Raw genomic sequence first — 15,958 nt, forward strand, 5'->3', positions numbered from 1 at the left:
ACAAAGAGGGGGAGGAGTGAAGGAGACAAAGACAAATAAAGTCCACAGATCACACATATGTTGAAGAGGAGACGAGAGGAAATGAAATGAAAATAGAGGAGAGGAAAAGATTAAAGGAGAGGAGTTTTTAGAGACTCCTCTCTTCTCTTCCTCCTCCTCCTCCTCCTCCTCCTCCACTCCCTGTGATGTAAAAAGTTAAGAGCAGCACATTAGAGTGGTCTCCCACTGCTTCTTCTCTCACCCCTGATTACACCCAGGGTGACACTAAAACTTCTCCTCCACCCTGTCATTTATTCCTTTCCAGTCTTTCCTGATCTTTACATCTCCTCCTCTCCTCCTCTCCTCTCCTCTCCTCTCCTCTCCTCTCCTCTCTTCTCCTCCTCTCCTCTCCTCTCCTCTCTTCTCCTCTCCTCTCCTCTCCTCTCCTCCCCTCTCCTCCCCTCTCCTCTCCTCTCCTCTCCTCTCCTCCCCTCTCCTCCCCTCTCCTCTCCTCTCCTCTCCTCCCCTCTCCTCCCCTCTCCTCTCCTCTCCTCTCCTCTCTTCTCCTCCTCTCCTCTCCTCTCCTCTCTTCTCCTCCTCTCCTCTCCTCTCCTCTCTTCTCCTCCTCTCCTCTCCTCTCCTCTCTTCTCCTCCTCTCCTCTCCTCTCCTCTCCTCCCCTCTCCTCCCCTCTCCTCTCCTCTCCTCTCCTCCCCTCTCCTCCCCTCTCCTCTCCTCTCCTCTCCTCCCCTCTCCTCCCCTCTCCTCTCCTCTCCTCTCCTCCCCTCTCCTCCCCTCTCCTCTCCTCTCCTCTCCTCCTCTCTTCTCCTCTCCTCTGCACTCGTTCTTTCCTAAGGATGCTCACTCCTGTTTTGGATAAGAGTGGGGGGGGGGTCGTCCAGCCAGGCTGTGACCACTGCTGTGCCCAAACGTGGTGCCACTCAGAGAGGAAAGCTTTATTTAGCCGATATTTTCTGCTCTCGCCTTCAGAGAAACAACAAACACGAACTGCACGTGCAGGAACGCAGCATTTAAGAAAACTCTGAATTTAGAGTTTTATTTTTGAGCTCCCCACAACACAGGACCGGGCTGCAGCCTAGTTAGTCCAATTCTTAAATAGCAACTAAAATGCATCCATCTGGGCTGTAAGTGTGGGGAAAAGAGGAACGAAGAGAGTGTGTGAAGTGTGTGTGTGTGTGTGAAGTGTGTGCACGCTGGGAGAGTGGAGGGAGTCGGCTGGGTCACTCAGAGTCTGTCTGCTGCCGCTTTTCTGTTTGTGTTTGTGCCCGCTGTCTGTGTGGGTTAAAAAGCCTCACCCGCTGAGAACCACCCCCCCCACCACCCCCTCACCCTGGAGGAAACCAGCAGCCAAAGCTCGGCCCAGAGGGAGAGCTCGGCCTTCAGATGGTGAGAGCGCAGGGAGCCGGGGAAGAGGTGCAGCATGGGAATTGACAAAGCTCAGACCAGCTTACCCAAGCCTGGGGGCAAGGACCGCACGGGGGAATTGTTGCTGCCGCTTAGACAGAGCGATCTGAACAAGTGTACAAGTGCCCTGTCACAGCAGCGCCCCCTGCTCTGGAGGACCGCATCAATTATCAATATTTAAAGAGCAGAAACGGGCAAAGAGTGTTAAAGGAGGGAGGAAATACGGGGGAGTTAAAAGCTTCTGTAAATGTCCTTCAGCAAAATAACTTTCCTCTCTGCCTCGTCTTCTTTCCTCCCTGCCTCACCTGGTTTTTTTTTTTTTTTCTTCTGCCACTTTAAAATCCATGCCCAGAGAGATGGTGGAAAAGAAAAAGAAAAAAAAAATCTTTAAAAACAATCATAATAAAAATTCCCACCCTGTGAAGGGAAGGAAAAGGGCCCTAGCAGGAGCTGGCAGCGTGTGCTCCTCAGAGGAAGAGGGCCGGTCGATACCGATGCAGCAGAGGGAGGCTCCTCAGGACAGAACAGCCACACTTACTCTACAGAAAGTGGAGGGAGGGAAGAGAAAAAGGGGGGAGAGAGAGACGGTGCTTTGTTCCTGCCTTTCAAGCTGAAACCCTGGGATTGAAGATGGTCTTTAGCAGAGCCGACAGAACAGGAGAGCTGTCTGTCCACACGTCTCTGTCTGTCTCACTGAACAGACCAACGTCTTCAACATGGAGCTGTACACCTCCAATCACAGGGACACGTGTTGACTATATGCCCATGAGTATAACGCCCGGAATCTAAAACATGAACTAAAACAAATGGAGTCAAATATCAAATATGTTTTTCTGATACTGTTTCCTCATCTTAGCGAGGACAAGCTAATTCCGCTAACCTCCCTCCACGTTCCTTCTTCTAGTAAATACTGCTGACTAGAAACTCGAGAGAGGAAAAATAAGAAAAAACACACAGAGGGCAGAGTCTGTCAGAACTTCCTTTACTGTAGTACGACTGTAGTACGACTGTAGTACGACTGTAGTAAAGCCATTTATACTTCGCCTTAAAACTTAAAATATACATCTTTACGGCTTAGTGGTATTTCTTAATAGTAGTACTTAGTAGTATCAGTGGTAGTAGTAGTATTAGTGGTAGTATCAGTGGTAGTAGTAGTATCAGTGGTAGTAGTATTACCAGTAGTGGTAGTGGTAGTATCAGTAGTGGTGGTAGTGGTAGTAACTCAGTCAGTTGTGGTGGTAGTTTTAGAAGTAATAGTAGTAGTAGTAGTAGCAATGGTGGTAGTAATAGAAGTAGTTGTTGTGGTAGCAGTACTGTCAGAACTTCCTTTACTGTAGTACGACTGTAGTACGACTGTAGTACGACTGTAGTAAAGCCATTTATACTTCGCCTTAAACTTAAAATATACATCTTTACGGCTCCACAGGGAGTTCCTGGTAAAAGCTCTGTGGCTGTTTTTTTTTTTTTTTTTTTTTTTCTTTTTTTCTTTTGGCGGACTAGCCCAGAACAACACAACAACAGCTGCAGCCCGCCTCCTCCACCCTGCTCTTTCTCCATCCCTCATTCCCCACGGTCCTAAACAACCTGTCTTCCCACATCAAGCTCCAGACAAGCAGTCACAGATGCGGGCAGCCCTCAGAGTTTCTTCGTAACAAACTTCGCATACAGTACATACTGTGGACGTCACAGTGTGTACTATAGGGCTGTATGGGCCGCTGCCAAACTGGGTCACATGACCATCGGGCCTCGGCGTCTTCCATCTGAAACGAAGCTGGACTCCTGCCCCATGTTGAGACCTGTGACCGAGGTTGGCGTGCATCATGTGTGTAGCTGCCCCCCCCCCCCCCCCCCCCGTGCCAGGAACTGAGTGACACACACACACACACACAGAGAGACATGCTGGAGCAGCTTACAGAACTTGAGCTGAAAATTCCAGAGCTGCTTTAACAAAAACATCAACCCAACTGCTATTGTTTCTAATCAACTTTGCCCTGATTAAGAAAGCAGCTTAAAGAGTCGGTGAGAGAGGCGTCCGCCTGACAGAAGAAGAAGAAGAAAGTTGATCAACTTCCAACTTTTTTCTTTTCCTTCCCGTTTGGTTCGTCCTTGTCCGGAAGGGGGAAAGCGGGAGGAATGCAGGTTATGAGCGCGATGGAACAGCTCGAGTTCCAGGAATACTTTGAGCAGCCGTTGACATTGGCTGCACAGCTGAGTGTGTCCTGATACTGAGCCACACACACACACCAGGTCACGGGACACATTTCTACCACACAGTACCAGGGACCAGCTGAACTCAACTGTATTTACCACCGACATGGAACTCCCTACGTAGTGTATGGACTTTGGCTGCTATTTGGAAAACACAAACACACACACACACACACACATATTTTGCCATTTGGAAACACACACACACACACACATATTTTGCTCTAGAAAAATACCACTCCCACCAAGTTAGTCATTATTTCCACCCACGCAAGTTGAGTAAGTTGATAAAACCAGTCCAAAATTTTAGGAAAGTAAAAAAATTGTTTAATGAGGAAACCAAGGCCGAAAACCAAAAACACCGAACGACGTTATTAGGCCAATTATTAGTACCATTGACTTGTGTACTAATGTGTACTGAGCCGCAATCAAACTGTCAACTGTCAGCTGTGTTCAGTGTCATCTGCCGTGAAGAATCCCACACCAGTCTCATGTCCTTTCATCATCTCTAAGCTTTGTTACATCATTTCTTGATTGAGCGGAGTAACTTCTAAGCTGAGTGCACGGTGTAAAACAAAGAGTGAGAAACAGCGCATGGAAAACATTTCCCCGGAACACATTTATTTACTCGCGGGTTCAACATTTTGTCCCTACACCCGACTGCCGTCCTACTGATTCTGTTGTTGCATTTCAAACTGCAGTAAGTATTTATGAAACCTACACTTGTTTTTTAATAAATAGTCAAGGTTTTCACATCTTGGATGAGGTGAAACTTTGGGAAACTCTGTGAAATCAACTTGCCTACTCTGTGAACAACTTCTACGTAAAAAGAAAACGTGTTGATTTGAAGGTTGTCTATCTGGAGACGCACATTTGCAGATGACACGTTGGTCTTTCCCACCAAACCAAAGTGACACTACATGGTCTTTTAACACTAATTAATATGGCAAGACCATAAATTGTAGATGTCTAATTGTACATTTTCATACTCTACACCCCCCCCCCCCCTCCTCCTCCTCCCATCCCACAGTGCCCCCCCCAGGGGGCCCCGCCCCACTATTTGAGAAGCAGTGCTATAAACAAAACCACTTTGAAGGTGATGCTCAGTCCAGCAACACTTTGATCACTTGATGTAACCTTTGTTACATCACATCTCAAGGTGTTACCTTTTGGAACTTGACTGCTGGGGTATCACATCTATGTCAAAGTAGGACAGAAGAGAAACAAAGGAAGGAAAGGTTTGTAAACGACTGCAGATACAAATCGGTACTTTTGAACGAAGCTCCCAGACCACGGTTGTTTTGAGGTTGACGTCCTCACTAATTACCAACGACGAATGTTGGAAATTCCCAAACCCCCAAACTAATCCGTGATCATTTGCAAAGCTTTCTTGTATTATATCATTAACTGTCATCAGATGGAAAAAGAATATTAGAATTTTGATTTTTTTTAAAAAAAAATGCATAAATGTAAATGAACATTTTTATTTGCGTTGCTTGCATATTATTTCAGACATTATCGTCTAATTTTCTGATCAGAATATTTTGTTAATTGATGTCCACCTCCAGAACACCTTTTTCCCCCTCGATCTTTCCTCGGGATACTAGACAGAAGGAAACACACGACAGAGCCACACAGTAAGTATTTCATTAACCCACCAGTGGTCCTTTATGTACGCGCTTGTCTCCATGAAAAGCTTAGAGCCCATTTAGGTTTGTTCTAAGAAGGTCACGATAGAAATACTTTGATGTTGGATTTCTTGTATAAATAATATGGGAGGCTCCGTAATGGTTTGGGGCTGCATTTTAGTCATATTTTGTTGACAATGCTTCCAACCACCTCATGAACTCCCACCTGGCATGTATTTGTCTGCCTGCAGTTACTATTTGCACATCTACACATACAGTAGATCAGAGGTGTCAAACATACGGCCCATGGGCCAAAATCGGCCCGTTTGGGGTTTCAATCTGGGCCGCTTAATCAATTTAAAATTAAAAATTGCCTATGAAAATATATATAAGTAATTCTGTTATGATTGTGCAGGTCCGACTGGCTTGACATCTACCTACTGCCCCTGAACCAAACTGAGTTGGACACCCCTGCAGTAGATGACTCAGTTGTCCAACAGGTGGCAGGTGTTCTTTTAAATAAACCTGTAGCTGAGTGATTTTCATTTGTTCTGTTTCAGAACAGCTCCTGATTCAAAGAACTACCTTTAAACCCCGACTGAACCCCTGTAACCAAACCCCGGGGCAATGCTACGACTGGGTCTTGCGATTTTGATCATCTGCCTTTTGAGTGCAGGTGAGATTTCTTTTTATTCTAATGGATCAATGGTGACAAGTGTTTTAGTTAAATTAAAGTGAATCTTGAAATAGTCCGATTGGTCCGGCTGCTCTTGTACCACCACACCATGTTCAAATAGACTTTAATCCACTTCCTTTCATGTTTTGATAGAACTTTTCTTTAACCTTGTGTACACGACTCCATATGTAGTTGTTAACTTTCCGGAAGGGTATCAGAAAAAAAAGAGTGAAGACGGTAAAATTAATGTGTTTTTTATGTCTTTTTACTGACTTTGAAATTGTGTTCCAAGATGTGGAGACAACCAATGGAACAACAGGAGGTTCAAGCCCGAGCCCCGGACTCTCACCTGGGGTCATACTTGGCATTGCCCTCGGCTCCGTCGCGGGGATTATAGCATTCGGTAAAATAACATGAACACAGTTACTGCGACTTACTAGGAGCTTATAGACAGGACAGTGTGTGTCGTTTATGTTGAGCCATCGTACAACTCCACTGGACGTTTAGATAAAACAAAGGTACAAACAATTTAACTTGGCAGTGATGCCTTCACTGTCCAGAGGAAATGTGGACTACAGCTTGAAATTGATTTTCAAATAATGAGTATTATTATTAGAGTATTATCTTCTTGGAAATGTATGTTCATAAAAAAAAAAATAGAACAATGATGAATTTTCTCTTTCCCCAGGTGGAGGTGTCTTGGGGGCTTTGAAGTTTTCTGGAAGACTCTGAGACGAGCTGGTTCCAACCAATAATGGTTCAAGATTATGTAACCCGTTTTTGTGTCTTTTGGATCCTTGAAGTATATTTAGCTCAAATATAACAAATATTGATAATTTTTTTTTCTAAAATAAATGCTAAAAGTGTTGGTTCCTCCAAGTCTCCTAATAAAACTATGACCATCTGTCTTTATGTCGAGACGACACCTTCTACTGTTGAACTGATCACAGGAGTTTGGACATGCTTGAAAATACACCACATTTGTTCAGAACTTTACCTCCAGTGACTGCGGCAATTGTTAAAAAAATAAGTCAACAATATTTTTAAAAATGATTCACTTTATGTGACTAATAAACACATGTTCTGACACCAAATCAAAGAAAAAAAAACTGCCAAATTAATTTAAATTTAAAGTCAACTTATCCAACTTTATTTTACCCCCTCATGGGTGATTGTTTACCCCTGATATCTACTTTAACTCAATCTTAATTGTTTTGTTTTGTTTTACTGATAATGACCATTGTTAACAAACTTTCTATAATGCACTCCCCAAAAAGGGAAAGCAATTTTTATTTTTTATTTTTTATGGCACTTTATTCATCACTTTTTTTTTTTAGAAATGCACCAAAATTAAAATTCTTGGCCAAAACTGAAAACCGAAAATGAGGAAACCACGGCCGAAATCGCGCGAAAATGAGGAAACCACGGCCGAAATCCGACACGCGTAAAGAAATTATTATGCCATTTATTAGTAGCACTGCGTTTATGTCTATGACTGCACTAAACCTCAATAAAATCAAGGCACTGCAACTGCATACATCAATATATAACAAAATAAATTAATAATAAATTAATAACTGTCAAAATAATTATTTCATTGTGACACAGAACACCACTGCACACAACCAAACCAGCTCGGATCATTCCTCGTGTGCGCTGCTTTAGTCCCGCATCCAAGTAATGATCTTTAAAATGTGGCTGTAGTAAAGTCGCGACGAGTGCAGGGGATCGGAGTAGATCTCAGTAGAGTGTACTTCTCACCCCCTCCTGAAATGTCAGCATAACACGTTTTGCAAACGCGCAAATGCGATCCGTGGGTCTTTCTCAGATATATTAAAATACGTCCACAGCGCAGGTTTTGCTTGCGTCGTCATAATTTCCTGTTTCGTCCGTGTTGTTTCGGTGATAAAAATCTTTTTTCCAGCGGCCGAATATTCAGTGCATCTCTAACAAACCTTCAACAATGGCACAGATTTATTGGTCCACAGTAACGGCCAATCGTGGCCCACCGGTCCTGGGTACAAAAAAGGTTGGTGACCAGCGTACAGGGCTGATCTGACGTCATATGACTGGATTGTCCTTCATGTTGACTCCTAAGGAGGAGCCACATATATAATAAATATATACTACTACATGATAGAATTTGAAACACAATTTAAAATATAAAATACTCTTCAGATTTTCCTGGAGTTTTGCCGTCGTTGATTTGATAAAGTCGATGCAGACGACGTGTGAATTACGTGAATTAGGAAGAATAGAGGGATTGTGTATTTGTTTGTGTATTTTGTGTGACAGGACGGGTAGAGTAAAGTGAGGAGGAGGAAGAGGAGGAAGAGGAAGAAGAGGAAGAAGAGACCTGTGGAGGAGGCCTGTGTCTAACAGCAGGGTTCTAATTAAAAGGGTCCTTTGGGAAAAAAAAAAAAAAAAAAAAGGACAGGAAGCCTGATTGAACGGCACTGTGTGTGTGTGTGTGTGTGTGTGTGTGTATGTACAGAGGTAATGACTGTATTTCTGAACACTGTTCACACACGGCGACTGATTTCACGAGTGTCTAAATAATGACCTGCGACCGTGACACAGGCTGTAGGTGACGTCGAGCTGATCGTCTAAAAAGACGTGAAAATATTCACAGCATCGAAAGCAAAAGGTGACGTTCGAAACCAATGAATGTCATAAAACACACAGTACTGCATGTACTTAGAGTACTTAGAGTATTTAGAGTAACTGCAGCAGCCCCTCATATGTGACTCTTCCTAAATATTGCACGTTACGAAACATATTAAAATAGTTGTAAATAAAAAAAAATGCAGTAAAAACAATGACAACTAAAAAAAGATGAAATTATTCGTATATTTCAAGTTTTAGCCAAAACGCATCGTGGAAAAGATACAAATGTCAAAACTAAAAAATATCTTAGTAAAAAAACTTGATAAAAAAACCTTGAAATCAGCAGCAAAGCTAAACTGTTAAACATTTAAATATATTCAAGAAACAGCTGAAATTACAGTGAGTAATTACACAACTGTAGTACTTTTTACAGTTGTGTAATTACTCACTGTATATGTGGAAAAACGTGTATAAACAGCTTCATGTTTGCCAAACACTGCAGAAAGGTCACAAGACGGATTCTTTTCAACAGCGTTGGCCGAGTTTAGGAAAAAAAAAAAAAAAACGGCTTTGAGCCAAGCCAGAGATTAGCTTCACACAGAGCGAACAGAGCTAACAGAGAGTCCGAGTATGTTGGAGTATGTTGGAGTATGTTGGAGTATGTTGGAGTATGTTGGAGTACTGTAGGTATCACAGAGTAACCAAATGAACCAAAGTTTCCTTCAAACCACATTAAAACGTAGCTTCTTGATAACAGACACACGACAGACACTTTCAGACAAGCCGGCGGTTTCTGCTCGCATCATCACGACTTCCTGTTGTATCGATGATAAAAATCTCTTTTTCAGTGGCAGAATATTTAGTGAAAATGTAACAATCCTTCAACAATGGCACAATATTAACGCAGTAACGGCAGTAACGGCCGACAGCGGCCCAGCAGAGACCACCGTACGTCATATGATTGGATTATCACTTATGTTGGAGAAACGACTGTGTTTGTGAAGCCTCCAACTTCAGGTCGGACACTGGGCGTTAAGCGTGACTGTCGGATGTTCAGGCTGACACTGATTAATATTGTTAAGAACAACGACTTCGGTGAAATCCTGAACGCAAAACTTGCTGCTTTCAACAAGTCGGGGTCAAAAAGCACAGGAACGTGTAAAATCCAACGACGCTAGGAAGTTACATTTTTAGCTACGTTTTCACTCATTTTTATTAACATTTTTGATGAAGATGATTTCTGATCACAAATTACATTTGGTTCATATTTCGGAATGTGGATTTATCTTGATTCATAACGATTAACTGTGATTGAACAGATTGAAAATGATTGGTTGGACCTTTGACTACTTTCACCACCAGGTTCAGTTGAAGCTGTGACTTGATGATCAACGGAGCTCGTGGCACAAACACAAACACAAACACAAACACAAACACAAACACAAACACAAACACGGTGCAGGAATATGAATCCGTCTTTGCTCCAGGTCTGAGGAAGTGCAGAGCCGACGAGCCACCTCCGAGATGTGTGTTAACACACCAACACACTTACCTTGTGTGTGAAATCAATAAGCACTGTAGCACAGCACAGCTGCCCAGAGCAGGAGCTGCATCTTTAGACATAACACACACACACACACACACACACACACAGCCATAGTATTCACAGCAGGTTGCAGCAGAGTCAAACCAACAGGCTCACAGTCCAGCAGCAGTTTATTAAACTCTGAACCTCTGCAGCAGCAGCAGCCATCATCTGACTGTTCATGCTCACTGGAGTCTGACCTTTGCTGTAGGTCACTGAGCTCATTTTCCACGCGTTCATTCAGCCCAGCAGCGCTGCGTCTGTAGGAGCTCCTGAAGGTTTGGACGTCAGCAGAACGGTCGGACGGGTAAGACGGATGTCATGTCAAGGTCGGATTGACCGGCGGACGGTTTGGAGGAGATGCAGAGACAAAGTTGAGACAGAGTGAGGAAGTCTCTGAGCTGGAGATGTTGGAGCCTCTCATTGATCAGACTCCCACTGACTCACCGCTCTACAACTGTTGGTCGGTGCTCGAGGATTGAATTCCGATCCCACACTTCCGACAAAATCATGCCGTGTCTTCGCCTTTAGTAACGGAGAGACTCAAAAAAACACCGTCAGAGGCGTACGCTCACACACATCATAAAGCCTCCTCCCGCTCATTTCTTTTTTCAATTAACCAACCAGACGTAGCCACGGTGGTGGGACTGTTGCACAGAGAGCTCCTCTGAGACGACGGATCAATGCTGGTTCCCTGAGCTCTAACCACCACCAGTCAGGGGACGCTTGTCCCACCGCACGTTCCAGCCAATCGAGGCCTGATGTATGTGCTGTATCTATGAATCGACGTCAATGAGTTCCTCACACGTCCACAGGGGAGCGCCGTCTCATGGAGGTGACGTTACCTTTGAGGTGTTGTGTAATTACATTGAACGTCCCTTCATGTCAAACATGTTCAGGATGTGTGTGTGTGTGTGTGTGAGGACGAGTGATCCTTCAGGCCGACTGTAGTCAGGTGTTCATTCCAGCTTTGACAGACAGAGGACCGTGTCACAACTTCACCAGATTTTTAGCGAGAGCTCGGGGCAGAGGATTGAAAAAAAAAAAAAAAAAAAAATCGGTACTTCTGCAAAGTCAGAGTGGAAACTGTCCAGCTGGGCTTCTGTACCACACACGTCACCGACGTGAATGTCGTTCACAGATGAGTCTTAGCTTAAAAGGAGCCAAAGTTAGGCCTAGAGGTATGGTTTAAAAAACAGACAAAAGTGTTTATGGAAACTGTCCAGCTGGGCTTCTGTACACACAAGTTAGGCCTAGAAGTTTGGTTTAAACAACAGACAAAAATGTTTAAAAAATCTGGTTAAAAATGAAATGTCATTAAAAGGCCCCAAAAACTGCTAAAATTTGCAATCCACAAATGCAGTCCAAACAAAAAAAGAACAAACTTGAAATTGTGTCTTAAACCTTTACTCCTAAACGCCTAAAGACTCCTACAGCTAATGTCACCAGTATCTAAAAAGTAGCTAAACGTGGCTAAAATCATTATAACCTAGAAAGGAAGATAAGAAGCCAAAGGATAATTACTGAAAAAAATATTCCATACGTTAAGAGTTAGCCGAGAAGATCCTTTAAAGCCAAATTTATACAGAGTCATCGTAGAATAAAGAGTTCCAGAACAGCTCAAATAAATCTCCTGCAAAACGCAAGCTGAGCTTTAGCTGTAAAGTCGCCAAAATATCTATGAAAATAAATGATCGGCCAAAAGACTATGCTAAGGTTATTAAAAATAGAAAAGTAAGCAAAAGTGATAAAACGTCAACGCATAAAATGAGTCAAATATCAAAGAAAAAAAACCACACGACTAAAGCAGTTGTATATTTTTAAGCTAAAGGCCGCTAAGCTACAGTGAGTCGCTGTAGCTGAAACGTTAGCCAACAACAAACTTGGAGTTAACCAACGAAAACAGCCTATTTGGAAGAAGAAGCAGACGATGATGAAGAAGACAAGGAGAAAGAAGAAAGGAGGATTCGCTGTTGTTAGCACCGAAGTAGCTAACCGCTAACCAGTTCAAAGGATTCATTAAGCACAAATGACAGAAATACAATCATAAAAACAGTTTAAAAGAATCCAAAATAAATGACGCGTCATTAGTTTCTACACCTTGTAAATATGTGAATCTGGTTTGCAGTAACTGCTTTAATTGGTTTAGCTCGTGGCCTGTGGTGAGCGCGCCTTTAACTCTGTCCCCGATGCAAATTGATTTTGTGCCTACCCAGCAGCCCCACAGCTAACCTTGAGGTAAGTTGGCGTAATGAGATCACATGTGACGACATCGACTGGTACCTGACAGCAGTGACACACTGCTGCTGCTGATGCTAATGCTGCTGATGCTGCTGCTGCTGCTGCTAATGCTGCTGCTGCTGATGATGCTAATGCTGCTGCTACTGCTAATGCTGATGCTGCTGCTGATGCTAATGCTAATGCTAATGCTAATGCTGATGCTGCTGCTGATGCTAATGCTAATGCTAATGCTGATGCTGCTGCTGATGCTAATGCTAATGCTAATGCTGATGCTGCTGCTGATGCTAATGCTAATGCTAATGCTGATGCTGCTGCTGCTAATGCTGCTGCTGCTGATGCTGATGCTGCTGAAGCTAATGCTGCTGCTGCTGCTAATGCTGCTGCTGCTGATGCTAATGCTGCTGCTGCTGATGATGCTAATGCTGCTGCTAATGCTAATGCTGATGCTGCTGATGCTAATGCTGATGCTGCTGATGCTAATGCTGATGCTGCTGATGCTAATGCTGATGCTAATGCTGCTGATGCTGCTGCTGCTGCTGACAGACTCTCCAGTTCACTTCAAAACCTTCATTTCATTTAAATATTTTTTTTAATCCGTCTACGTCGTTTTTTTAAATGGTCCTCGTTTCACTGACAAAACACTTCAGAGTAAGAGTTACGTCTAAATACTGCTCTTCTGTCGGTGCTCTTGAGAAAAATATTTTGTTCTTGCGAAGAGAAAAAAAAGCCTTCAGGTTAAACCTGGCTGTGCGTGGCGTCGTAAGAAATATTTTTCTTTACCAACAAAATATTTCCTTCTTCTTCTGTGACCTGTTCCTGAAGCACGGTTTTGTGACTTTAAGGCCAACATAACTGAATATATGAACTATCATTTTCCTAGACATTAAATCTTCAGGTATCATTTAACAATGTTCTCATCAAAGTACAGCCATATTTAAATATTATATATTTGAACTATTTTGGTTCAATTTTTGTCTTTTTTGAATTTGTTTTTTTTTCTTTGTTTAGATTTGTCCTATCGTCAAACCATGTAGTACTATAAATGTGTTTTTCTAAAATACATTTTTGATCAGGTTTATGTTGTGTTGTAAATACTGAGTAGCCAGATCAGAGCACAACATGACATTTAATTTTTTTTTTTTTTTTTGTTTTTTTTTGGGACCGCGACCCTGAGGTTTGAGAAACACCGGTGTAAAAATCAACCCTGAGCGACAAAACCTCCTTCAATCCACTCACACCTCCCCCGGTACGATCCATAATCTGGAGTTTACGTCCTCATCTCGTCTCTTTTCATAACACAAACAAATGTTTACACTGAACTGACGACCAAATCTTTCGACGTCCTACATGTTTGACAGGATTCTGATCATCATCCAGCGGATTTTTTACGCATTTGTATTTGTTTGTCTGCAAATGTCACGACACCCACTGTTCCCTAACATCTCCGGGTGTGAAGACGCCGAATTAGCAGCTGCAACAAATAATAATAATAATAATTATTATTATTTTTATTTAAATATGAAATATTTAAATATTCTTTCCTCTCGGGTCGTTGTGACTTTCTGTCAGTTTGAAGAAATAAAATATATTTCCTGTTGATTCCACATGTGGGCGTCACCCTCAGGTTGGGCTCAGGCGTCTGCCCGCGACCAAGTTCTCTCATTTACACATCTTAATTGCAGCACATTAACTCACAAAGAAAATACTCACTCAGTTTTTCAACTGTCATTTTTGAGTTTTTCTCTCGGTGAGAAACGAAAGCTTCTGAATAAAACATGTCAGCTCGGCCTCAGTCGGTGGTTTTTCTGTATCGGTATTGTTACAAATCTGACTGAACAAACACTCACACAGTCGTACAAATATGGTAAAAACAAACTCAACATTTGATTAACATTTCGCAGATAATGTGAAAAAAATAAATTCAAGAAAAATCATTTGAAACCGTCAGGGACGACGGAGGAAACCGTTCTGCTGCTCCGTCAGTCTTTAGTCTTTAACTGAGCCAAAGTGTGAGAACGTCAAAGGTTGTTGACGAACCGGAGAACAGGCTCAGAATATGAATCTACGAATGGACGAAACCGCAGAAGAAAGTCGGAGACGTAGTTCAGTTTAGTGACATTTAAAGATGAAATGTTTCTTTTATTCTTCAACTATCTCCTAGCTCTTCAGGCTAACGCGAGCTACGTGGCTAAAGCATTCTGGCTAGGTACTTTTTAACATTCTCTTCATCAAAAACCGCTGTGATGTGAATTACGTTCTGCATTTATTTAGTTCATCATTTTTATTTTAACATATTTGGAATAATATTTATATGTTATTATAGTTTTTTGGTCACATGTAGACTTTATTGTCCTTACCATGAATATCTTCCTGTTATTTAATGTTTTATGGTTAAGTTTGGAAATGCAGTTTAATTAACTTGGTATTACCTTTTTGCCCTATACCACGATTCTACGATTCTACAAATAAGTAAAAAGAGTTCATCATTTAAAATGATATAAAGTTTTTGATTTGAGTAAATGATATTAAAAGCATCTGAACTTAAATCAATAAAAATCTCAGCTAAAAACTGAACCAATATTTGTTTTATTTAACAAAAATATAATAAAAAAAATGTTATGTTGTTATGTACGGAGTAAATGAGTATCACAGCAGAAGAAATATTTGACCGGAACCGAATGCAGATTTAGTTTGAGTTTAGCCTGACATTTAGAGCTAACCAAATCAAAAAGCATCAGCGGACGGAGAAACATCATCTGGAAAAGAGTCCAGACGGAAAAATGATGTTGGGATTTAGTCTGGAGCAAAAAAAAAAAAAAAAAAGGTAGAGAGAGACAGAGAGAGACAGAGAGAGACAGAGAGAGACAGAGAGAGACAGAGAGAGACAGAGAGAGACAGAGAGAGACAGAGAGAGAGACAGAGAGAGACAGATAGAGACAGAGAGAGACAGAGAGAGACAGAGAGAGAGACAGAGAGAGACAGATAGAGACAGAGAGAGACAGAGAGAGACAGAGAGAGAGACAGAGAGAGACAGATAGAGACAGAGAGAGACAGAGAGAGAGACAGAGAGAGACAGATAGAGACAGAGAGAGACAGAGAGAGACAGAGAAAGACAGAGCGAGACGTTTGTCCTCTTCACTGTGAGTCTGTTGTTGGAGGAACTTTTCAGGTGACACCGTAATTAAAGGCAGTGACGAATCACAGCCTGTCGGAGTGTGATGTCACACTCCACAACAGGAGGGTGGTTTAAACAACACAGAAACAGGTGTGTCTTCTTAGCTGTCCGCACACACACACACACACACACACACACACACTCACACACACACACATACATACACGCCCTTACACAGCGATGGGCCGCGTGCCTGGATAATAAAATCACTTTAGTCTTCATAACCACTTTAGCCTTGGAAGCTGCCACCAATGGAAGGACACCACACACACACACACACACACACACACACACACACACACACACAGTGAGCCCTTCCATTAGCCTAATGAAGTGGCTCCTTAAGATGGATGACATGACATCACCTACGCCACCAATCACAATCTCACCCCTAAAAACCCTTCCACTAAAAGCCCACGCCCTCACCCGCCAACAC

The 15,958-nt window shown here is 42.5% G+C and overlaps 1 protein-coding gene and 1 long non-coding RNA gene across 3 annotated transcripts in view; one reads left to right on the top strand and one right to left on the bottom strand.

Moving 5' to 3' along the window:
• Positions 1-15,958, bottom strand: part of pacrg (PARK2 co-regulated) — a 156,302-nt gene that overhangs the window by 1,017 nt on the left and 139,327 nt on the right. The gene's annotated exons all lie outside the window — the stretch shown is intronic.
• On the top strand, positions 4,050-6,839 carry LOC103378551 (uncharacterized). Of its 2 annotated transcripts, none has more exons than XR_001761007.2 (5): positions 4,050-4,310; positions 5,179-5,247; positions 5,799-5,914; positions 6,207-6,317; positions 6,603-6,839. It is a non-coding gene; the product is annotated as an uncharacterized LOC103378551 (long non-coding RNA). The 2 variants fall into 2 exon arrangements; XR_521518.2 differs by lacking the exon at positions 4,050-4,310 and adding an exon at positions 4,671-4,848.

The sequence above is a fragment of the Cynoglossus semilaevis genome, chromosome 1 (assembly GCF_000523025.1).
Source record: "Cynoglossus semilaevis isolate Cse_v1.0 chromosome 1, Cse_v1.0, whole genome shotgun sequence".
Taxonomy (NCBI): Eukaryota; Metazoa; Chordata; class Actinopteri; order Pleuronectiformes; family Cynoglossidae; genus Cynoglossus; species Cynoglossus semilaevis.